This window comes from Tachypleus tridentatus, chromosome 11 (assembly GCF_004210375.1).
Source record: "Tachypleus tridentatus isolate NWPU-2018 chromosome 11, ASM421037v1, whole genome shotgun sequence".
Taxonomy (NCBI): domain Eukaryota; kingdom Metazoa; phylum Arthropoda; class Merostomata; order Xiphosura; family Limulidae; genus Tachypleus; species Tachypleus tridentatus.
Genome location: NC_134835.1, coordinates 6,062,911 through 6,087,639, shown reverse-complemented (window position 1 = coordinate 6,087,639; position 24,729 = coordinate 6,062,911). Strand labels below are relative to the sequence as shown.

The 24,729-nt window shown below is 37.2% G+C and overlaps 1 pseudogene across 1 annotated transcript in view; it reads left to right on the top strand.

Annotated features, from left to right (window-relative positions):
* The first annotated feature begins 16,799 nt into the window (after nucleotides 1-16,799).
* The window catches only part of LOC143231287 (Y+L amino acid transporter 1-like), a 46,160-nt pseudogene continuing 38,230 nt past the window's right edge, over nucleotides 16,800-24,729 (top strand). Inside the window, exon 1 of the transcript XR_013016874.1 lies at nucleotides 16,800-17,382. The product of XR_013016874.1 is annotated as a Y+L amino acid transporter 1-like (transcript). The remainder of the gene's footprint in view (nucleotides 17,383-24,729) is intronic.

Here is a 24,729-nt window from a genome sequence, read left to right as displayed (position 1 = left end):
AAAAGACAAAATTCCCTCTGAAGTGATGCCGACATTGATGAAAGGGCTATTCTGTAAAGTGTATGCCCACAAGTCACAACATTTTTCTGTTTAATACTTGTTTTTATTTACCTATTTCATGCATCTAGTCAGTCTATTACTGCTATTAATCTATCCATTTATTCACCTTCACTTTTCTCAATTTTACTGGACAATTGACAGTGATCTATGAAACAGTGATAATTATTTCTTAGTTTTGAGTGAGTATGCCATGGTCGATACCATCTGATCCGTGTGCTACAGTGGCTTCTCTCTCAGAACTTGTTTCTACGGTCCTTACTATTCCGTCGAGTACATGGAAGATATAACTAATTCAATTACTCTAACCCAAAACATCAACACATTTCCCCAGAATACAGTTATGGAAGATTCAGAAACATGCTGATATCTTTAGCAGGTATTTCACTCTTTCCAATCATACTGCATCTTAATGGGCCCGTGTCCATGTTCGGCTGGTAAGACATCAAAGCCAGAAGGAATCTTGGATTACGTTAACGGCTAGCATCTCTTCTGCTACCAGTTCCAAAGCCGTCTTTGACAACACTTTCAATGTCAAGGGAAAGTATGCGTCCCATCCCCTTTCTGTCTTGCTCTCCATTGGCCAAATTGTTGCTCGTGTACAGAACATCACTGATGCGCCTGGGGAGTGCTCTCCCACTTTTATATCTCCACTGTCTGTTCTCCAGTCTTCTTGGACATCGAGACCAGAGCTGAAAGCTCCCTTCTTTCTTTTTAGGCTTATCATCTCTACAATTATACTCGCCTCTTTACACTGATGGTACTTAAGATTGATCTTCATCAATCTGACAGTAGGTCAGTTGTACCTGGCGTTGTTCACTATAAGATGCTGCACCATCTTTCTCCTGCCACTCTTGCTCTTCTTCTGGTTATTTTATGCTGGATCTGGCAGGAGAAAGTTTTACCTCAAGTGCAAGGCTACTGTTCTACTTTTTAAGCCTGAGAAAAATCCCAAGGCTCCTTATAATTTTTGTCTAATTGTTTGACTACCTCTCTGTAAGGTTTCAGATAGGGTGGTTAATGCGAGATTTGTTTGGTTTCCCTTGAATTAAGAACTTCCTCTCACCCACTGAATGCTGTTTTCGTTGGCAGTGCTCCATCATGAACCGCATGATTTGTCCCCGAACCTCGATCAGGGACACCTTTCTCAAAAAAGAGAGTTTTTTCTGTTTTGTTTATCATGAGAAGGCACATGAAATGAGTTGAGTTGTACGGCCATTTAATTCATAACTTTCTACCTGACGGGCAATTCCATGTGGGTACTATCCTTTCCCATTCTTTCGCACAAGAACTTGGAGTCCCTCATGGTTTTGTGTTGAGTGTCACCCGTTTTTAGTATCATTATCAGCGCTATCATTAAACAACTTCCACCTACTATTGCAAATGGTCTCTATGTTGACAACTTTTACGTTTTTTGAGCTTCAGATTATTCTCACTTGTTTGTTGGGATGGACCACAGCAAACAATTTCATCTTCTCTTTTTCAAACTGTTTGCATTAATGTTTGCCACCAGTGGGATTTACGTTGTGATACTGAGCTCTATCTCGATGATGTTCTTCATGTCGTTCCTGAGACCAAGTTTTAGGGTTTATCATTGACTGTAAGCATACTTTTATTTCTTACATTAAGCAGCTTCGTGTCAGGTGTATAATGGCACTGAAAATTTTCCATGCCCTTTGTTTCATATCTTGGTGCGTGTACTGATGCTTCATGCTCAAGATCTATTGCTCCCTCATGTGATCTGAGTTTGACTATTGGTCTGTGGTTCTGCTTTCACATTTTACCAGTTCAGAGTCTGTACACTGAGCCCCATGAATACTTTCTTCATCTCTGACGTTTGCAACTTTCTTTACAATATGCTACCAAGCTTTGATCCTTACCATGGCATTTCACCTGAGGTGGTGACTTTCTTCATTCCTTCCTTCCTTGGTGAGTTGTACTCTTTTAAAATAGATGGTTTGTCATTCCTTCTTTTCTCTTTTGTATTCAAGCATATTTGACTGAATTTGGTCTGTTATTGAATGATTTTGCAGAGTTTGATGATCAGTCTATTTCACCATAACCAACTCACCTGTAACCTTTCTTTGAAAGATGGATACTCCTTCATACTATTCTTCTGTTTACTTTTAAAGGGATGGTTCGAAATCAGGTGGGTCTGTGGGGTCTGCCATGGTTTGTTATGACTTTGTGCTTGCTTAAAGAAACCCTCTTTCAGTTTCTGTGCTCACTGCCAAGTTCTATACTATTTCTTTTGCCCTAGATTGCATAGAAGCTAAGCAGTACACTAACTGTTCTACGTACACTGATTCTCTTACCTCTCATTTGTCCTTGGAATAGCTTTCTGTCAGTTCTCACTCTGCCCTAATACATCTTCAGTAATGAGTCATTAGCTTTCTCTCTGATCCATTTTTATTCAGTTTTTCTAGTTACCTGTCCATTTTTGTATTCTAGGTAACGAACATGCTGACACAACCAAATCTGCCTACTTTAGTATTGTCACAAGGGTGTCTGTCCCATATATGAACTATTGTTCAATGATCAAGGTCCGGTTTCGCGGCAGTTTGCTGTCTATTCGAGGTAAGCAACTCAATAACAAGCTTTTTCAGATGAAACCTACTTTCTTGTTAGGTTGTTTACTTTCTGTTTGGATCAATAGAAGGAAGTTGTTTTGCCTAGACTGTGTACTGGTTACACAGTTTTATAAAACACTATTTTCATTATGTGGGTCTGATCTGCCAATATGTGACTTTTGTGACACTCAGGTCACAATTACTCATATTTTACTTTTATGCCATTGTTACAAACGTCACTGGTAGCACCATTTTATATAAGTATTTTCTAAATGTTTACTTATAATGCTGTGTGGTATTTTTGGCAATGGTGATACTTTACGAGTTAATGTGTTTTTAGCCTTTTTGAGCCATCGCCAATTTTAGTTTTATTTAGGTTTTTAGCCTAATTTTGAACATTGTTTCGTTTTAACTCGTTTTCTTTTTACATTTTGTTTTCCTTGTTCATTTTTTCCAGATCAGTTGGTGCAGATAGTTTAGTTGCTTTACGCCATAAAATGTTGATCAACCAACCATTTAGGGTCATAAGCTTTGCATTAGGGTTTCTCGTGCTTTACTTGTACAGTTTGTTCACTGATTTCCATGAAACTCCTCTTCCTCTAAGACAATTTTCCTTGCTTTGCGTTGACAATCTTTGATCATTACCACAGCATCTCACTTGGGGTTGTGTCTTCCTTCCCCAGTGTGCTTTGCTCTTTTAGAATCGGCAGTCAACTATTTCTCCATTTGGTCTTCGTATTCAGACACAGTTGGCTAAACTGGATTTGTCATTGGATGGAGTTGCTGAATCATATGACCGGAGAATTTTTCCATGGTTTCTTACCACCACATTTTTTTTATCTTTCTTTGAGTCATCTGAGGAAGGTGGATGCTCCCAATTAAAAGTACAATATTATTTTTGAGAATTTGGTAAAAATCTTCAGATTTAAAATGCTAAAATTAGGAGTTCCATTCCCCTAGGTGAACACAACAGATAGTCTGATGTGGTTTTCCTATAAGAAACACACACACTTTACCAAACATTTTTGAACCACCCTTTTGCTCCCAGATGGTTCAAAATGATGTGACTCTGTGCACTTTGCCATGGTTCCTTGTGGTTCAGTATTATTCTGATGATTTCTTTCTCATTTTGTGTGGTCAATTCCGAGTTGTATGTTATTTCTATTGCCTTGGATGACGTAGAACCTAAGCAGTACACTAATTGTATTATTTACCCGTTTCTCCCTGCCATCTGTTTCTTTCCCTATATTCTGGATATCTAGTCATGTTAGTATTACCGACAAGAAGCTTACATACCCCAAAGTCCATTTGTTCTGGGGTGCTGTTACAATCATGACTGTCCAATACATGAATATATAGAAATGTACTTTTTATGTCGTTGTTTGACGCCAATAAACCTCCAAAATCTACTTAACTACCATTTTGATGGGTATGCGAAACTATTATTAGAGGTATTATGTCTTATGATCCATTTTTATGAGTATGAAAACTCTTAGTAGAGCTTTTATGTCTTATGATTGATTGTGATGGATATGTAAAATATTAATGAGCATAGTACTTTTGATTTGTTTGGATAAGTATAGAGTTATTATGCCTTCTGATAGATTTTGATGGGTATACGAAACTATTACTAGAACTATTTGTCTATTCATTCTTTTGGATGGTAATGGTAAAATAACACTAGATGTAGTACATCTTGTAATCCATTTCGGTAAAGGAAGGTATTATAAGAGATATTTTATTTTTTATTCCATTTAAAAAGGAATGGGACTCTATTACTAAAGCTATTATGTCTTGTGATTCATATGGATGGATGTTGGAGGTGATCACTTGAGCTGTTACTACTTTTCATCATTTGGATGTGTATGTAAAACTATCCATATAGATAGTACGTCTTGAGTTTCATTTTTATCGATATGGGAAGACTATTACTTCACCTATTACACATTGCGATACACTTGAATGGATACGTAAAACTATTGGTATAGATAGGATGTATTGTGTTTCATTTCGATGAGTATTGAAAACCGTTACTAGAGATAGTACATCTTGTGATCCATTTGCATGGGCGTGAAAAACTATTACTAGAGCTTAGACATCTTGTGATCCATTACGATTGACATGAGAAACTATTCGTAGAGACCGCAAGTCTTGTGGTCCACTTGAATGTTTGTGTGAAACACTTACTACAGATAGCATGTTTTATAATCTATATGGATGGGAGTTGGAAGATATTACCAGAGCTAGTACATCTTGTGTTCCATTTAGGTAGGACATATTATGAATAACTTGGATGTGTATGGAAAACTATTACTAGAGATGATAGGTCTTGTGTTCTATCTGGAGATAATACAAACTGTAATATATTTGAATGGGCATTAGAAACTATTGCTAGAGCTGCTATGTCTTGTAATTTATGTGAATGTGTTTGGGAAACTGTCACCAAATCTAATGCGTTTTGTGATCCATTTTAATCGGTACGAGATCTAGTTTTAGAGCTAGTACGAATTTTACTACATTTGGATGTAATGGGAAGTGATTCCTAGAACTAAGTTGTCTTGTGATACATTTAAATGGGTTTAACTTACTACTACTAGGGGTAGTATATCTTGTTTAACTTACTACTACTAGGGGTAGTATAACTTGTTTAACTTACTACTATGGGAAGTGATTCCTAGAACTAAGTTGTCTTGTGATACATTTAAATGGGTTTAACTTACTACTACTAGGGGTAGTATATCTTGTTTAACTTACTACTACTAGGGGTAGTATATCTTGTTTAACTTACTACTACTAGGGGTACTATATCTTGTGATTTACGACGTCTTTTGTTCCTTTCGGATGGTTATGGAAAATTATTTCAGAAACAGTATGTTTTGGTATCCATTTCGATGCCAATCAGTAAGTTGTACTAGAGCTTTTACGCCCTTTGTTCTATTTGGATAGATTAGTGAAATTATTCATAGCGGTAGTACATCTTATGATCCATTTCAATGGTTAAAGGAAGCTACTACTAGAGTTAGTACGTCTTGTGATCCATTTTGACGGTTATGAGAAGCTACTACTAGAGTTAGTACGTCTTGTGATCCATTTTGACGGTTATGAGAAGCTACTACTAGAGTTAGTACGTCTTGTGATCCATTTTGATGGTTATGAGAAGGTACTACAAGAGCTAGTACGTCTTGTGATCCATTTTGACGGTTATAAGAAACTATTACTAGAGTTAGTACGTCTTGTGATCCATTTTGACGGTTATGAGAAGCTACTACTAGAGTTAGTACGTCTTGTGATCCATTTTGATGGTTATGAGAAGGTACAACTAGAGCTAGTACGTCTTGTGATCCATTTTGATGGTTATGAGAAGGTACTACTAGAGCTAGTACGTCTTGTGATCCATTTTGACGGTTATAAGAAACTATTACTAGAGTTAGTACGTCTTGTGATCCATTTTGATGGTTATGAGAAGGTACTACTAGAGTTAGTACGTCTTGTGATCCATTTTAATGGTTATTAGAAGGTACTACTAGAACTAGTACGTCTTGTGATCCATTTTGATGGTTATGAGAAGGTACTACTAGAGCTAGTACGTCTTGTGATCCATTTTGATGGTTATGAGAAGGTACTACTAGAGCTAGTACGTCTTGTGATCCATTTTGATGGTTATGAGAAGGTACTACTAGAGCTAGTACGTCTTGTGATTCATTTTGATGGTTATGAGAAGGTACTACTAGAGCTAGTACGTCTTGTGATCCATTTTGATGGTTATGAGAAGGTACTACTAGAGTTAGTACGTTTTGTGATACATTTTGATGGTTATGAGAAGGTACTACTAGAGTTAGTACGTTTTGTGATACATTTTGATGGTTATGAGAAGGTACTACTAAAGTTAGTACGTCTTGTGATACATTTTGATGGTTATGAGAAGGTACTACTAGAGCTAGTACGTCTTTTCATGTATTGTTGGTATAGGAAACTGCAAGTACATATGTGAAACTGTTACTACAGACAGTACGTCTTATACTCTGTTGGAATGGGTATGGGAAACTATTACTAGAGTTAGTACATACTGTGACCCATTTGGGTATGGGAAGGTATGAACAGAAGTAAAACGTTTTATTAAGTTTCCCGCACTATTCCTAGAAATAATAGCAATTTGTGTTCCATCTGAATGGATATGTGAACCTGTTCCTAGAGATAGTACTAAGTGATATCTCTTTGAATGAACATGGGAAACTGTTACTAAAGCTACTACATCTTTTGACTGTTTTTGGATGTGTTAGGGATAATATTACTAAAGCTAATATGTCTTGAGATAAATTTAAATGGGTATAGGATACTATTACTAGAGCTAATATGTCTTGAGATAAATTTAAATGGGTATAGGATACTATTACTTGAGGTAGTATATCTTGTGTTCGTTTTTATAGATATGTGAAACTATTTGTACAGATAGTATTTCTTGTGTTTTATGTACGTGAGTGTGAAAAACTATTACTACAGCTTTTATGCCTTGTGATAAATTTGGATGGATATGTAAACTTATCTTAGAGATCATCGATCATGTTATCGATTTAGATAAATACACTAAACTGTAACTGCAGATAGTATGTCTTATGATCTATTGGGATGGTTATGGGAAACAGTTACTGGAGCTGTTATGTCTCGTGATAAATTTGGATGGATATGTGAAATCGTTCCTAGAGATAGCATATCTTGCGATCAGTTTGGAAGGGTATGGAAAACTAATACTAGATATATTACAACTTGTGATCCATTTGAATATGGAAAGCTATTAATAGACGGTTACATCTAGTGATACATTTGGCGAGGGAAAGGTATTACTAGAGCTAGGAAGTCTTAGTTGGATTTGTACTGGAATCTGTTACGAGAGGTAGTGTTTCTTGTGTTCCATATGAATGGATACGTAAAACTGTTCTTAGAAATAGTACAACCACAGGCATAGGAAACTATTACTAGAGCAAATGCAGCTTATGATTTATTTAAATGTATTTGGGGAAATATTATTCGATCTTATACGTTTTGTGATCCATCTGAATAGTTAGATGAAGCTAATACTAGATTTAGTACGTTTTGTTAAACATGCAGATGGGTATGGAAAATTGTTATTAGAGCTAGTTTGTGATACATTTAAATGGGTATAGGTCACTATTAGTAGAGGTAATATATCTTGGGATTTATGAAGTATTTTCTTCCCTTTAGATGGGCATGGAACACTATTCCTAGAGACAGTGCGTCCTTTGATACATTTTGATGATAATAGTAACTACAACTAGAGTCTTTATGCCCTGTGGTCATTTTGGATGTATAAGTGAAAATATTCATTGAGATAGTACCTCTTGTGATCTAACTGGATGAGTGCTTGAAACTACTACTATGACTAGTACGTCTCGTAATCAATTTGTATGGGTTGGAAAAATATTATTAGAGCTCATACGTCTTTGAATCCATTTGTATGGGTGTAGGAATCTAGAGCTATTATGCCTTGAGATAAATGTAAATGGGTATAGGATACTATTACTACAGCTATTATGTCTTGAGATACACTTCAGATACAAGATAGAGGAGCTAGTACATCTTGTTATCCATGTTCGTATGGAAAGATCTTACTAAAGATCTTACGAATCATTTCGATGGGCATTCGAAACTATTATTATATATAATATGTCTTAATAATAATAATAATAGATAATAGGAATAATGTGTTCCAAGCTCTTTTCCATCAAGATAGTCCTGCAAACTTCAAAATAGATGATAATCAGATGGGACAAGATCTGTAGGATAAGGAAGATGTGGAAGTTTTCAAGCTGTTACAGGTGACGGTGAACTGTTGAATAGGTTGAATTAAGCTTCTGTACTAGTTCTTTAACTGTTACAGCACAATCTTTATCAAGTGTATCCAGCAGCAAGTTAACGTTAAACTCATCAAGATGACCTGAACATGGCGCATCACTTAAGCTGTAGTCACCTGATCTGAACTTCTGAAACCATCTTCGACATTTTCTTTCATCAAGAGACTCCACACCATAAACACCTTGAATGTTTCGTGTAGTTTCTGCTGCACTATTGCCTTTCTTAAACTCATAAAGCATTATATGTCTAATGTGCTCCTCAGACACATCCATCTTCATAAGGGTTTATTTGATTAATAATCGGAAAAAGTAGAGTTGGGTTAGTTTCTTTTATTTGCCTGAACATTTTTATACACGTCCTACTACATATTTTAGTCATTAAAGCCGCTCTCTTCAAAGCCAGAAATAATAATGCACTTTCTGTATTAAATTTTCGGACATACTTATGGGATGATCTGATATTTAGATATGTGTTGGAAACTACTATTAGAGTAATTACATTTTGTGATCCATTTGAGTATGGAAAGCTATTAGTAGAGCTAGTACATGTTGTGATCCATTTTAATATGGATAGATATTACTGAAGCTACTACATCTTGTGATTTGAGTATAGAAATGTATTACTACAGCTAGGAAGTCTTATGAATATTTTGGATGTTTATGGGAAACTGTTACTAGAGGTAGTAGGTCTTGTGTTCAACTTGGGTATATATGTATATAGGCGAAACTTTCTATAGACTCTACGTCTTGTGATTTATTTAGATGTGTATTGGAAACTACTACTGGAGCTGTTATGATCAATTTGGATGGATATGTGAAAATATTCATAGAGGTATTACATCTTGTGACCCATTTGGACGGATGTGAAAAATACAATGAAAACGAGTATATCTTTTGGTTCATTGAGGTACATTTGAGAAACTATTACTAAAGCCAGTATATCTCGTAGTCCATTTGGTCTTGCTAAAATATCACTAACTAAAGCTAGTATATCTTATGATACATTTTAAAAGTTTGGGAAACTACTACCAGAACCAGTTCGTCCTGTGATCCACTTGAGTATAAAAAGCTGTTATTAGAGATAGTACATCTTGTCATCCATTTGAGTATGGGGTGCTGCTACTAGGAATAGTACGTCTTGTGATTCATTTTGATGTGAATAGGAAACTATATAGGTAAACCTACATACCAATGGACAGAGAGTTCAGTTGAGCCAGACAGATGATAATTTCTCGTTAGAACGGATGAGTTGATTGTCACGTTGTGCTGTCTGTCTGACGAGTCTTTTCCAATTGGAATATTTCTCAGGATTAATAACAATGGCGATTAAGATCTTGCCGAGTAAGACATTTTCTTCTCTGCAGGTAACCATGGTTGACTTCACAGGCTTCAATTCAGGGTCATCATCAGTTGGTTCCTTCGGTGTCTTAATATAATCAGTAGGCCACTCAACTTCATCTTGCTGGTCCAGTGAACCATGAATGTTCAGATGTCAGCTTCTCAGCTCTTAACCTTCTTGTACAATAATTTACTGTGTTCATTTCCGATGGCATATACTTCCATTCTGAAGGATATGACTTATATATAATACTTCCGAAACGAGAGGCTTGAATCTCTTAGTTTCCTTGTTCAAATCGCAAAACACAGTCGAAGAATCAGTCAAGAAAACTGATCGTGTGATGGGAATATTCAACTCATTGGTGAGAGTGTTCAACAAGCATACAGATAACAGAGCTACTTGGAGTTCTAAACGTGTGATAGATAGAGCCCTCTTGATGGGAGTGACGTGTTTTGGCTGCCAGAAAAGCATTTGAAACTCTGTTTTCTGCATTTGCATACCGTAGATATCCAACCTTTCCAAAGACCACCTCCGATACATCTGAGAAGATTTGAACTTCCATCAACTTGGAGTTTGAAGTTAGCCCTTCATGATACCTTGACAATTCGAAATGAAAAAGCTGATCACCTTCAGCCAACCACGACTTCCATCTTGATTCCAGTTCCTGTAGAAGGCTGTCATCCCTGTCTATATTCTGTCGCCATAACTCTTGAATCAAGATCTTTGCTCACAATGTGTAAGGAGCAACAAATCCACAGAGATAAAAACTGAGCTGACAATGCTCACTAATCCTCTCTTAGTCTGTGGAATGTCCTTCATCTTTGGGGTGAAGATGAACGCATCTTTGGCTATGTCCCACCTGAGACCTAGAGCTCGCTATACTGGAAGTTCATCCAAATCCATATCTACATCTACAATGGTACGTTCGTCTCTTGCAACCGAGTCGATGACTTTGACAACCATTTATGAAGATGGAAACCACCCTTCGACAGTAAGTATGCAAGATCTTTGACCAAACCGACTGCTTCACTCATGGTGTCCACAGACTTGAGTAGATCATCTAAGTAGAAATCTTGGAGTACAATTTCTACTGCTTGCAAACTGCAAGTATTCATGTTATCTTTAGTTATGCGTTTCAAAGCATAAGTAGCACAACAAGGCAAGTCCTTTGCACCAGAGATGTGAACCAATATCTCGTATACTACAGGAGCCCCTGGATTACTAATGTCCTCTTTACACAGGAATCTTCTGACATCCGAATACTTCTCTTGAACTCTTACTTGATGAAACATTGCTCCCACGTCTGCTACAAGAGTTATAGGATGAAGTTTGAATCTCTGTAATACCCTGAAAAGACTGTTCAGTAAATCAGGTCCTGTGAGGAGGTTTGCGTTAAGTGACGTGTTCATGTGAACGGCTCATAAATCAAACACTGTCCGTAGCTTTCCAGGTTTGTTGGGGTTGGTGACACCATGATGAGGTAAGTATCAGGTATGTGGCGAGCAGTTCTGAACTTCTTGTTTCGTCAGATTCCTAGCATAACCCTTGGATATATAGTCATTCACAGTCTTGCTGTATGTGGATTAAAAGTCAGTCACTGCGAAGATGCTTTGTCATTGAATGAGCTCCTTGCTACAGGGATGTTGTCAGATAACTTTGTGTCACTAATTTGCCACAGCATCCCAATCTCATAGTGACTGTCTATCAACTTTGTTGTACTATCAAGTATAGACTGAGTGCATCTATCTTCAATGCACAAAGATGACTTGTCCGTGTAAGCAACACTCAAAGATTCTATCTTCCAGAACTGCTCTATCCGAGAAGATTATCTTGAGCAACTGTAAAGTTGACTTTAGTTTCAACCTGTTCTTTTGCTATGCTCCCTATGATTGCCCACCCGAGAAAAGTATGAACTACCACTGGTTGCATTTCATCACCAATTCTGACTTCAGTCTGTAAGTTAGGTTGTGGAGTACTAATACCAATCAACACCTGTACTTGACCTGGAGCGACGATCTGTATGTTTAATCCTTGTGTGTACTCCATTTCTAGATAAGCACACTGGGAAATGCAACTGAAGACGCCAGTAGCTGCAGTCCATGCATCATTGATATGAATATTTTCTGCATCCAGTTCATTTGCAGCTTTTTCACTAAATAACACTCACTACTCGAGACTCTCGCACAGTCTCTGAGTTCAGAGTTCTCATAGAGAGTCTTCTGCACACCCTTTAGACTGAGCTCTTTCGCGAGATTGTTTTCAATAAAAGGCACTTGACTTGTTGAGTCAAGAAGGGCAAATGTTTGAATTACACGTCCGTTTATTTCATATACTACAATCGGAACTATCTGAAAGTAAACCCTTTAACTATTATTACTATTATTGTTTGTAGCGTTCACTCTTACTTTGACAGTCGTGTTTCCATCATTTGGAGAAGTACTATTTTCTTTACGTGTAACCGCAGGATTTCTTGAAGCATGTAACAAGGTATCATGTCTCTGTGTGCATGTTGACTCTCTGCACCGAACTGAGGATAGACCCTTTGTAGACACGTGTCCACTATGCAGACAGTTGAAACATACAGGGTGTCCCATAAAATGTACACCCACTTTAAATGATTATAACTCACTCAAACTTTCATTTTTTTACAGATGCAACTGAGTTGAAGCATTTGCAGAAGCAAGATTAAGTTTTGAGAAATGGAAATTTATCTTAAAGTGCTACTGGAAGTGCGAGAACGTAGCTGAAGTGCAAAGACGGTTTAGAAGGGAGTTTCATTAACGCGACTCACCATTACTTGCATCAGAGATAAGTTTGAAACAAATGGAACTGTTCAAGACGTCCATAAAGGGTGTTCTGGAAGACTGCGATTGTCTACCAGTCCCACACGAGAAGCAGAGCTGTTGGAAATACTCCAAGAAAATCTGTTCGGCAAACAGCACGTGGGACAGGCATCCCAAAATCAAACGTCCATCGCATGTTGAAGCGCGTTCATTGGAAAAGTTTTATTCTGGCATTAGTCCACGCCTTAAATGAAGATGATCCTGACTGGACAGTTGAATTTTGTGACAAAATCTGCAGAGGATGCACAGTTTCCAAACAAGATTGTCTGGAGAGATGAGGCCACATTTAAGTTAAATGGCTTAGTTAATCGCCACAATTGCACCTACTGGGTACCTCAGAAGCCACAAGTTACGGATGAACACCATGTAAACTTACCAGGGGTTATAGTGTGGTGTGGATTATCAGCGTTGGGCGTAATTGGACCATTCTTTGTCGAAATAAAACCGTCACTGGTCTCGTTTATCTCAACTTGCTGTAAGAATCTGTTGTGCCATGTGTTGAGAACAATTTGGAGATGAGGAGTCTTATTTCCAGCAAGATGGAGCACCTCCACACTACCATCGTAATGTGAGGACCTATCTTGACTAAGATTTGCTGAACAGATGGATTGGGTAAAGAGGTAGTGGTGAATTTCCCCCCACATTCGCCAGACCTCACACCTCTGGACTTTTTGATGGGGATGCGTCAAGGATAAGGTTTATAGCACAAAACCTGCAACAACCAATGAGCTGAAAGCAGCAATTGAATAGAGAATGCACCCAAATACCAAATGAAATGATTCGTGAGTTTTGCAATACCATATGTCCACGTTATCAGCAGTGCCTGGATTAGAACGGTCATCAGTTTAAACACCTGTGATAACTCAAAAGATTATACACTTCTCTTCTTAAACGTGGACTATAAAACCTAGATATATCTTGATAAACATTGTAATTATAATCATTCAAAGTGTGTATACGTTTTTTGGGTCTTCCTTTAGTTTATGTTGCTTGATGAACTGATGTCTTGCATCTGCAGACATGTTCAGAAACTGGGTACACTTGTATACTAAATGTATGTCTGGACGTATTGGACAGTTCTAAACCTGGCTTATCAGGTGTCTTTTCAACAACAGCACTAGATGACTGTTTCTAACTTATAGACTGTACAGTAGTGCTGAAAGTCATCCTCTTCCCTTTACTTTGTGGTTAATCAATATGTCGATGCGTATACGCCCTTGTAAAGCTTCTTGCAGGAAACGGCATTGCATAATGATTATAATCAGCATCTAGAAGTTTCTTCAACCACATCAGAAGATCGATTAAACTAAGTTCTCGGTTTTGTAGAATATCTCGGACATGGGAATTCCATCTGGCAATCTTGCCAGATGGAAGATGTTTTGCTACCCTCATCAAATTATCGGAGCTGTATAAATCAGAGGTGTAATGCAACTGTCTTAATGTTGAACACAATCTCTGACGCTCACATAGAACTGTCTTAGAGCAAAAGGGTCGCCAGTCGCAACAGCAGGTCCATATGTGACAGCGTTGAGATTAGCTCTTGCAACTCTAACTCTGACCGAAAGCATTTTGCAGTTCTTGTAATACCTGAGCATAATTGCGACCACCGTAACCAAGTCCTTTTACTATTGATCTTGCTTCTCTCTTTAGATGGGACTGTAGTAGATCCATTCTCCAGTTGTCAGAAATACCAGACCTGCATGTAGAATTGTTCTTCGAATCGTGGTTATTCCAAAGCTGCACCGCTGAAGTCCACGGCAGGCAGGTCTCGCTCGCTCACGAGCTTGACAATAACTTCTCTAAGACAGTCCGCAGATAAGCTTGAATTATTGTGAACAGTCTCAACTCCAGGAATGAGTTTATCAATCCAGGTATCGATAGACTCATTTTCGATATTCATGGCTATTGGCGATATACCTGACATCTGCCTGCCATCTGCAGTGACAGACAGCTGCTGTCTTTGGCTTTGCATTATATGTGCACCACCATGATGCTCTGGCTGATGTGCGCTTACTCATACAAACATCAACAGTTTGAAAGTCATATTTCTGCCATGCTTTTGAATCACCGGAACTAACAACTCGGTCTTGTACACGTTGTGTTTATTTATTGTCAGGCATTAACCATGGACGTTTGTCAGTCTTTGGACGGACCTGTTGGTCCACAATCTGTTCCAACAACCTTCTGTTGACTTGTTCAGATGGTTTGATATCAGCCTGGTCCATAAGAACTACATTTCCTTCATCTTACTACTATAGTGATGCTTTTACTGATGTATGTAACCCTCTGGCCTTTAACTGTGCTTTATCTACCTAATTTTGTGCCGTCAATTCAGATTTTTATTTCAACTGTTCTGCTTCCAAATCAACTAACTGTCTATTGACAGTTGCTCTTCTTTTCGCCTGTTCTAGTTCGAGGACCGTTTATTCAGCTTCTAGCTCGAGCTGGCGACTGGAGGAATCCAGAGAAGGCTAACTGTATTCTGATACTGATCGTGACGGTATGCTGCCACTAATTAACATAATCTGTAATTCATGCAAAACCTGATCAACTTTTCTCTGACTGGCTTGCATCCACTGATTGGCAACCTCTTTCAGAAATGACAGTTTTAAACTGTTACTATAAAAAATGTTCGTTTGGCTCAAAACAGCTAAGGAGTCCTGCTTGTCTCTATACCAGTTAGGTATGTTACCTCTGGTACTTTAGACAGGACAACCACCTGGATCAATTTACTATCATCAAGAGGTACCTCACCAGAGGCCCTTTCAGTTAAATTTAGCTGTGATGTGACACGATTCATAACTATCACAAATTGTTGATTGGCATTGCTTCGGTCTATCAAAATTAACACAACATTGATATCAGTATATTCAAATTAAGTTGAATGCTGTCCGACACTGCAAGTGCACCAAGAATTAATAGTGGCCACAGACAGATAAACATGTGATACATATGTTATTACCTTGTATAGTTTTGCACATCACGGACAAATCTTATGCGATAAACCTTATACTTATAATGCTGGTTACTGTAACAGACTATAATCCTTATTCACTTACTACTTACTTAATACTAATTGTTACAACCACTCAGATATATTGGTAAAGCAATATAACATGAGTCTTTTCAGTTATGCATCAGTTAGAACTTTTTGTTTGTGATATATGTAAATTTTATACATAAAACGAGAACAACAGTTTATAAAAAACACGAATACCTTTTAATATTATCTTAACTATAGCATGTAAATAATAGACACATAATAAACTTAAATGTCTCTGGAGTGATCACTCTTAATCAGATACTTTGTACTTGTACGACGGTCGGCTCTGCTTAGACAAGCTTCATAACCTCCTGCGCGTTGCCTGTTTTTCACAGAACACGGTAAATCTAATATATAACAATGGACATATAGTTCAGTTCAGCTTGACAGAGGAGTCGATGGTTACGTTGTGTGGACTGCCGACCAGAGTAACGAACGTGTTGTAAATGTAAGACATGTACCGTTGACTGTCACGTAACAATCAGTAGATCCTGTCGATTACGTTGACGACGTCTGGCTTAGTTTATCACAGTTATAAAATATGCACACAGTTAATCATCCAAGTAATTTATCGATGTTCAAAAACAATCGTCCATTACATTACAAAACTTTCTTCCGATAAAGTTATGTTTGCTTTTATATTTTCCTTCCTTGACTTGAGCGCCACATCGTGACTGACAGCTTTATGGTTTTGGTTTCGGTTATACAACATAAAATGGTGTGTTTGCTTAGCACAAAATCATGTCTAATACACAACAGCTATGTTAATACATAAGAACATATTTTCATTTCACGCATGCGCAGAATACAATTACTCAAGAAGCTGCTGCGCTGCCACTGGCACATATATGGGCGTGTTTGTATAGTAAAGAATGCGCAGAGCGAAAAAGTGTTGATTATAAATAACAACGTCAAAGCGTCTCGTAACAACGTATTGTGATGGTTGTTGCGATCGGATCAACGTGCACGTTAAGAAAGGTAGATACTGATTACAGGCATACTTTATTAACTTAAAGGTTTTATTTTTTTTTTTCAAACCTTATATAAACATGTTAGACGTGTAATAAGAACACGAAATTAAAAGCTGAAGAATTAAAAACTTAGACGTAGGTAAGAACAATTTGCGCGTGGATTTTTATCTGTCACTTTTGGCAATGTCGCAACTGGTAACACGTTCACCCAAACTGCATACTGTTCATAAGGAAGGTACATACTGTAAAACTGAAATATTCAATTCAGAAAAAGTAAGTTTGAAGAAGAAAATAACCCTCTTTAATGGTGTAACAATAATTGTAGGAACTATAATCGGTGCCGGAATTTTTGTTTCCCCTAAAGGAGTGTTATTTTACAGTGGAGAGTCGCTAGGGGGTCTCACTGATTGTATGGGGTATGTGTGGGTTTTTCACCATGCTTGGGGCTTTATGTTACGTGGAGTTAGGAACGTCAATTTTGAAATCCGGCGGAGATTATGCGTATATATTAGAAGCCTTCGGTCCTCTTCCGGCATTCCTGCAACTATGGATGATGTTAGTGATCGTCAGACCAACATCACAAGCTATTATGGCCCTTACGTTCGGACAGTACATTGTGGCACCTTTCTTCTCAGAATGTCAACAATTGCCAGAGGAAGCAGCCAGGCTTCTAGCAGCCTTCTGTCTCTGTAAGTTTTCTTCTTGGACCGTTATTACACTTCTTTAGATATTAACAATGGTTAGGGAACTTGAAATCTGAGAGTTGCAGATTCAAATTCCTGTTCTACCGAACATGCTCGTCCTTACAGATGTGAAGATGTTATAATGTGACCATCAATTACACTAATCTTTGGTAAAAGAGCATCCCAAGAGTTAGCGATGGGTGGAGATGACTAGCCGTCTTCTCGGTACCCTTTTACTGCCAAATTAGGACGGCTAGCGCAGATAGCCCTCGTGTAGCTTTGTGCGAAACATTAACGATGTCCTGTTATGTGTTAGCATAATCTTATATAGATCAATGCACCAGATTCTTCTCGACGTTAAAATACTTTTGTTTTATTCACGATCTTTAGACTCTCTTATTGGAATCTTCATCAGGCAACAATGTTCTCCAATAAGATGACCGAATGATCGCAAATAAAACAAAACAATTTTAAAGTAGAGACAAGTCCGTGTATAGTTTTAAATATTAATTTACCTACATTACGAGTCTTGAAAACAATTATCAAGACCTTATTGTGGTCTCTGTGTTCTGTTCTGTTCACTTTCACTCTTAATGACCTCAAGAAGAGGCAACTGTTATCGCTGATATCCACTTTAAACTTCTACCTAAAATTGTACATTAATATTAACTTCCGATTGGAACAAGATATTTGAAATCAAATATCATTTTACAAGGTGAAAAGGAGTACTGTGGTAATAACAAGAAGTGAGGAATTGTGGAAATCACGAAAACGATTGTGTGAATTACTGGTAATTTTAAGAGTTAAAAGAAATAAATAATCAAGCTGTTTTATGAATTTGTTATAAACAAAAACAAGTCCAAAGCAAAATAAAAAACGCTGCACCAATCTTAAGGATCTCCAGAGCACAGGCTATAATGCGAGATATAAAATGTATCCTGAGTTTTGGTGGTGACAGCGAGACTAGAACCCATGTTACGATAGGGATACACTGTCTGTCAGTCCTAACTCCGTTCGCCAGTCTCACTTGAATAATAAACTAATGGAAACAAATTAGAAAAGCGCTTTTATTTGTTTGTAGTTAAGCACATAGCTATACAATGGTCTATGTTCACCACGTTTTCGAAATCTAGTTTCTTTGAATCCGCAGACATACCAGTGTGCTACTTGGGGACATAGGAGAGTGAGATGTCCGACATCTATATCACAATTCACTGCCTGCAGACCATTTCAGAAAATTGGTTTATTTGGTTTGAATTTCGCGCAAAGCTACTCGAGGACTATCTGCGCTAGCCGTCCCAAATTTTGCAGTGTAAGACGAGAGGGATGACCCTCCGATTTATCATATTACACATTATAATATTAACGTATTACTATTTCAAATAACCGGAAATTTGAATTCGAATTTAGAAGTTGTTTAAATGTTAATATGTATTAACTTTGTGATATCTGTCAACAAAACTGACACACATAATTTCCTTTTTTAACACAATTATATTTTAACATGCAAACAAAAAAATAATACAATTTATAATAACAACTATTACTAATAGTTATTACAAGTGATGGTTTATACACAACAGTTTCACAAACTTACAAACAACACTGGGTCGTATATACGGTCTAGAATTGAATATTTTACTGACGATCCAAGTTCATGATGAGCAAATTAATTCTGAGTTCACATTGGCCACCTTGCTTAAGTTAACCAGTTTAGTTCATGTTTAGCCTCACACCCTTACAAGCTGACATTTTCCGGTGGAGATATTTAATGTCTTCAAAAGAATAATAACATCCAAATTAATTGACTGAAATTAAGCTGTTTGTCATAACTTGTGTTGTCAACGTGTAGAAGTCACATATTGTCAGTTATTAACTGATTTTAATACTTGTTTTAATACTTTAATTATTTATGGTATTAAAATAAAATGTGACTTTTTTCTCTGAGTTTTATTTCCTTTCACTGGCCCAACAATACGCTAGTGTTTTCGCAAAACATGTATTGTTGATTCTTAGAATCGAGGATTTTGTACAAACTTGCAGAACAGGCGGGGGCTTGCGTAATACACATACAACAATACACGTTACATGTATTAAACTAAAGATATTTAAATAAATGTATACGGGTAAATCTGTTACACCACTTTATGGAATGTTCTAAGAAATGTGTTCGAAGTTTACATTCATTGGTCACTTCAAAATATTAGTTCCCCGCTGGGACAGCAGTAAGTCTATGAAGTTACAACGTTAAAATCAGGGTTCGATCCCCATCGATGGACACGACACACAGCTCGATGTGGTTTTGCTATAAGAAAAAAACAGACACTCAATACACTAGTACTACTTCCTCCGCTAAACGAAAACAATATGAAAATAACCAATTTTTTATTGTGTTTTTGACCGCTTATATATTATTCCTTTTGTCGTTTAATTCATCTACGATTGTTTTGTTATAGCAATAATTTATCTTCTGTTAGAACATGTTGATTTTGAGTACGTTTGTATTATGAAGCCGACAAAAAACTCCCCCTAACGTTGACTTACAGATATTAGTGTTATGAAAGACTACGTAAATTTATGGTATTGGTAACAGCTGTTACAAAAGGTGTTATCTTTATGTTACGACCTATTTTAGGTTATTAAATAATTTGAGAAAATATACCATCTGACCTGTATGAAAGCCAGTATGTGATGTCACGTCACGACTGATTTTTTTTCGAAAAAGGAGTCTTAAAAAACAAATTACGTTTATCTGGCCACAGAGTAGTTTGAATACTCCATGTTCTATTACGATTTTTAGTGAAGGAGGTAGCAAGGAGGCTTGACTTAAGTACAAGTATTGGTTCAGTGATGTCGAGAAACCCACTTGTTGAGAAATTTATATGCAAAAACGGCTCGTTTGGGTTGAGAAAATATTTTACATAGAAGAGCGAACAACGTTTCGACCTTCTTCGTGACCTTTCGAAGTATCATAGCTTTCAGGCTCACTGCTCAGTTGCCTGGTTTATTTTACGAGTTAAATATGTGTCGCACAATTACTTCGCCTGGACCATTAAACTGTGCAACAAAATTTATCTATCATTAAATAAGTCAACCTGCCTACACTATGAGAATTCTCATAAATTTAAATTATTACCAAATTTATCAACTTCATTACCGATGCTTGTTAGTTAGGTTACCCCACATATATCAATGAATATAAGTAAAACCACCTAGTGATCTCCATTAATGTAGCTCCTATTGAAACTACTTATCCACTTACACTTACACTAAACTCTCTCAATTCCATACCCTAGAAAAGATTATCTGATTTTACTACAATTACTCCAGAAATTATTCACCTATTTCAAAGATACTTTGTCCCGGACAGCATCCACTTTACAGCTAAGTCTGTTTCACAATTTAATATGCAATTCACATATTTTTGGCCCACTCACACTTTCATTTTTTTCATTTATGAGATTCCAAATGGTAAAGATGCATGAAAAATACCTTTTAAACCTTTTATTTGTTTCCATTCGTTCATTCCTCGCATACAGACTCTTAGAACAGATTTTCCTTGTTGAGAATTTTTTTTTTTTGCGAATATCGTTGTCGTTAATTCAGGGCTATCTGCTTTATTACGTCATAGACATATTCTGAAAAAAAAATCCGAGAGTCAAAGAAAAGAAGAATATTTTATAATTCGTTTAATTAATTTATTAATTAAACCTTTAAATTAATATGCTCAGTCACGTGAACATACGGCATCTAAAGCTATAATAAAAAAACAGACCGAACAGTATTTATTCTACTACCAAGGTAACATCAAACCACAAGGAATGAATAAAACAATATACTGTCCAGAGAGCCTCAAACACGAGGAATAAGTGGAACAATATACTGTCCAGATAGCCTCAAACACAAGTGACAAGAAGAACAACAGGATGTCCAGATAGCTTCAAACACAAGGAATAAGTGGAACAAATAATAGGGTGTACAATTGTCTCAAACACAAGGAACAATAGGATGTCAATATAGCCTCAAACACAAGAAATAAGTGGAACAATATACTTTCCAGATGACCTCAAACTCAAGGAACAAGAAGAAAAATAGGATGTCGAGATAACCTCAAACACAAGGAATAAGTGGGAAAAGGTGCTATCCTGATAGTTTGAAACACAAGTAATAAATGGAAGAGTAGGGAGATCAGATAGCTCCAAATACAATGAATAATAGGATGTCCAGATAGCACTGCACAACAATTTTTTTGAAAAGTTTTGCTTCCTGACAAGTTTTTGCTGATTGTGACAGGTACCTGGTGGGTTTGTACAAATATAGTTTTGATTTTGCTTCATCACGTAGGAACTCTGAAAAATAGACAGTTAACTGTTTACCGGTAATAACATATGTAATGGCGTTTATGTTTCTGATACGCTATTAAGTTCAACATAATTAAAAGTGTTTTGCTCCTGATTTTCATCTGTATTCAATGTCCGGTGCATCACGTTGCAGTGTCCAACAGTAGTCTGCAAGCAATGACGGATTCCAGTTGCTTTGATATCGTTTTTTACATTGTAGCAATATCCTGGTGAAACTTTTCACCGTGTTCGTCACTGACAGCACCGAGATTTGCGGGAAAAAGTCCAAGTGTGAGTGGAGGAAATGAATCTTGAGTGACATGTTGCACTTCATTGTTTTGTATGCTTTGAGAAGTTTGTCTACCAGCTGAATGTAATGTGGAGTTCTGTAATTGTCAAGAACATTGTTAATAACATCTTTGAAGGCTTTCCAGGCAATCTTTTCCGGTCCAACTAAGAGATCTTTGAACCGCTTGTCACTCATAACATGTCTGATCTGAGGGCCAACAAAAATGTCCTCTTTGATCTTGGCCTCAGTTATCCTTGGAAACATCTGTTTTAAATAGCGAAAACCTTCGCCTTCTTTGTTCTTTGCTTTCACGAAATTCTTCATAAGTTCCAATTTTATGTGAAGAGGAGGCAAAATAATCTTTGCAGGGTCGACAAGCGGTTCATGCGCCACATTTTTTTGTCCTGGAACTAACTTTTTACGAAGTGGCCAGCTCTGTCTTGAATAATGTGACTCTTTGGCACGACTGTCTCATTCACAGATGAAACAACAGTTCTTTGTATAGCCTAGCTGCAGTCTCAGTAACAGAGCAACGACTTTTAGACCTCCACAGATATTCCAGTTGTACTTGCTGTACTGGATGTGCTTCAGCAACATTTCCATGTTCTCGTAGGTTTCTTTCATGTGTGCTGCATCATTGAGGCTTAACACTGATGAAGAGAAACCACTCTTGCGGGTCATAGTCACAACCCAGAGCAGAGAACAATCCTTCGATATCAACACAGAAACGAAGACTGTCAACTTGTGCAAAGAGTTTGATTATATCATCTTGGTGGCTTCGAAAAAACAGAGATTTTTGCACCTGGTGACAGCAAACACCATTCCTGCAGAACACAGCAATTCGGCTTTTGCTTTTGACAGACCCAAATATCTGACCAGATCGTTTAATTCTGACTGTGTTATGAGATGTGGATCACCTGAGGAGCACGGTTCAAAATCCGGATCAATGTCACTGCCAGTTCCCTGTATTGCAGTTTCTTCATCTGGTTCGTCTGAGGTCCATTCCTCTGGTAGTTTCGGAATTGGAAGACTGGAATATGAGGCATATTGGCCGACACCAATCGTCCTGTAAAACGTCTATAACATCTAACTTACTTGTTACAGCGCTACTGAGGCAATGCTATATTCTGAAACAATACGTACATACTATAAGGTCTATATTAATGCAATGAACAGCATCTGTGTATTCAAGCCACTTTTATAGCCTGCTGAGACAGTGTCAAGCTGGCTCTGGCCTGCCCAGGCATGCCCGGACTGCATACTTCCACAGAACAGCTTCCAACATGGCCTGATTGTATGCGTAGACATGCCCAGACTGCATAAAACATTGTTCATAGGTCTCTTATAGAAACGAAAATTTTTGGACACAAATATGAGAAAAAAACATGACAAAACTGAAGATTTAGATCAAACGGTACGTGATGGACAAATTTAGATGTGATTTTCGTGATTAGCAGCCAAAAATCTATAAGGAACACCCAACAGTGTTCAAGAAGCAAATACTCTGTTTTGTTATGCAGTGTAGCCTGAAACACAAGAAACAAGTGGAATAGTATACTGTCCAGATGGCCTTAATAACAAGGGATAAGTGGAACAATATCATGTCCAGATAACCTTAATGACATGGAACAAGAAGAACAATGGGATGTTCAGATGGCCTCAAACACAAAGTATAAGTGGAATATTATATTGTGCCAAGAGCCTTAAACACAAGGAATTAGCGGAACAATATACTGTCAAGATAGCCTCAAACACAAGGAATAAGCGGAATAGTGTACTGTCTAAATAGCCTTAAACACAAGAAATAAGTAGAAAAATGTGCTGTCCAGATAGCTTGAAACACAAGGAATAAATGGAAGAATAGGAAGATCAGATGTCTTCAAACACAATTAATAATAGGATGTTCAGATAGCCTCAAACACAAATTATAAGTGGGATAGTATACTATTCAGATAGCCTTAAACACGAGGAATAAGTGTAATAATATATTGTTTAGATAACCCCATACAAAATGAATGAATGAAAGAATATACTTTCCACATAGCCTTAAACACAAGGAATTAGCGGAACAATATACTGTCAAGATAGCCTCAAACACAAGGAATAAGCGGAATAGTGTACTGTCTAAATAGCCTTAAACACAAGAAATAAGTAGAAAAATGTGCTGTCCAGATAGCTTGAAACACAAGGAATAAATGGAAGAATAGGAAGATCAGATGTCTTCAAACACAATTAATAATAGGATGTTCAGATAGCCTCAAACACAAATTATAAGTGGGATAGTATACTATTCAGATAGCCTTAAACACGAGGAATAAGTGTAATAATATATTGTTTAGATAACCCCATACAAAATGAATGAATGAAAGAATATACTTTCCACATAGCCTTGAAGACAAGGAATAAGTGGAACAATATACTGTCTGGATAACCTCAAACACAAGGACCAAGAAGAACAACAGGATGTTCAGATATCCTCAGAAACAAAGAATAAGTGGAACAATAGGAAGCACAGATAGCTTCAAACACAAGGAATAATAGGATGTCCAGATCGCCTTAATCACAAGGAATGAAAAACAATGTACTGTCCAGATAGTCTCGAACACAAGGAATCAATGGAACAACAGGATGTCCAGATAACCTTACACACAATGAATGAAGAACAAGGTACTGTACAGATAGTCTCGAACACAAGGAATCAGTGGAACAATATAACATGAAGTG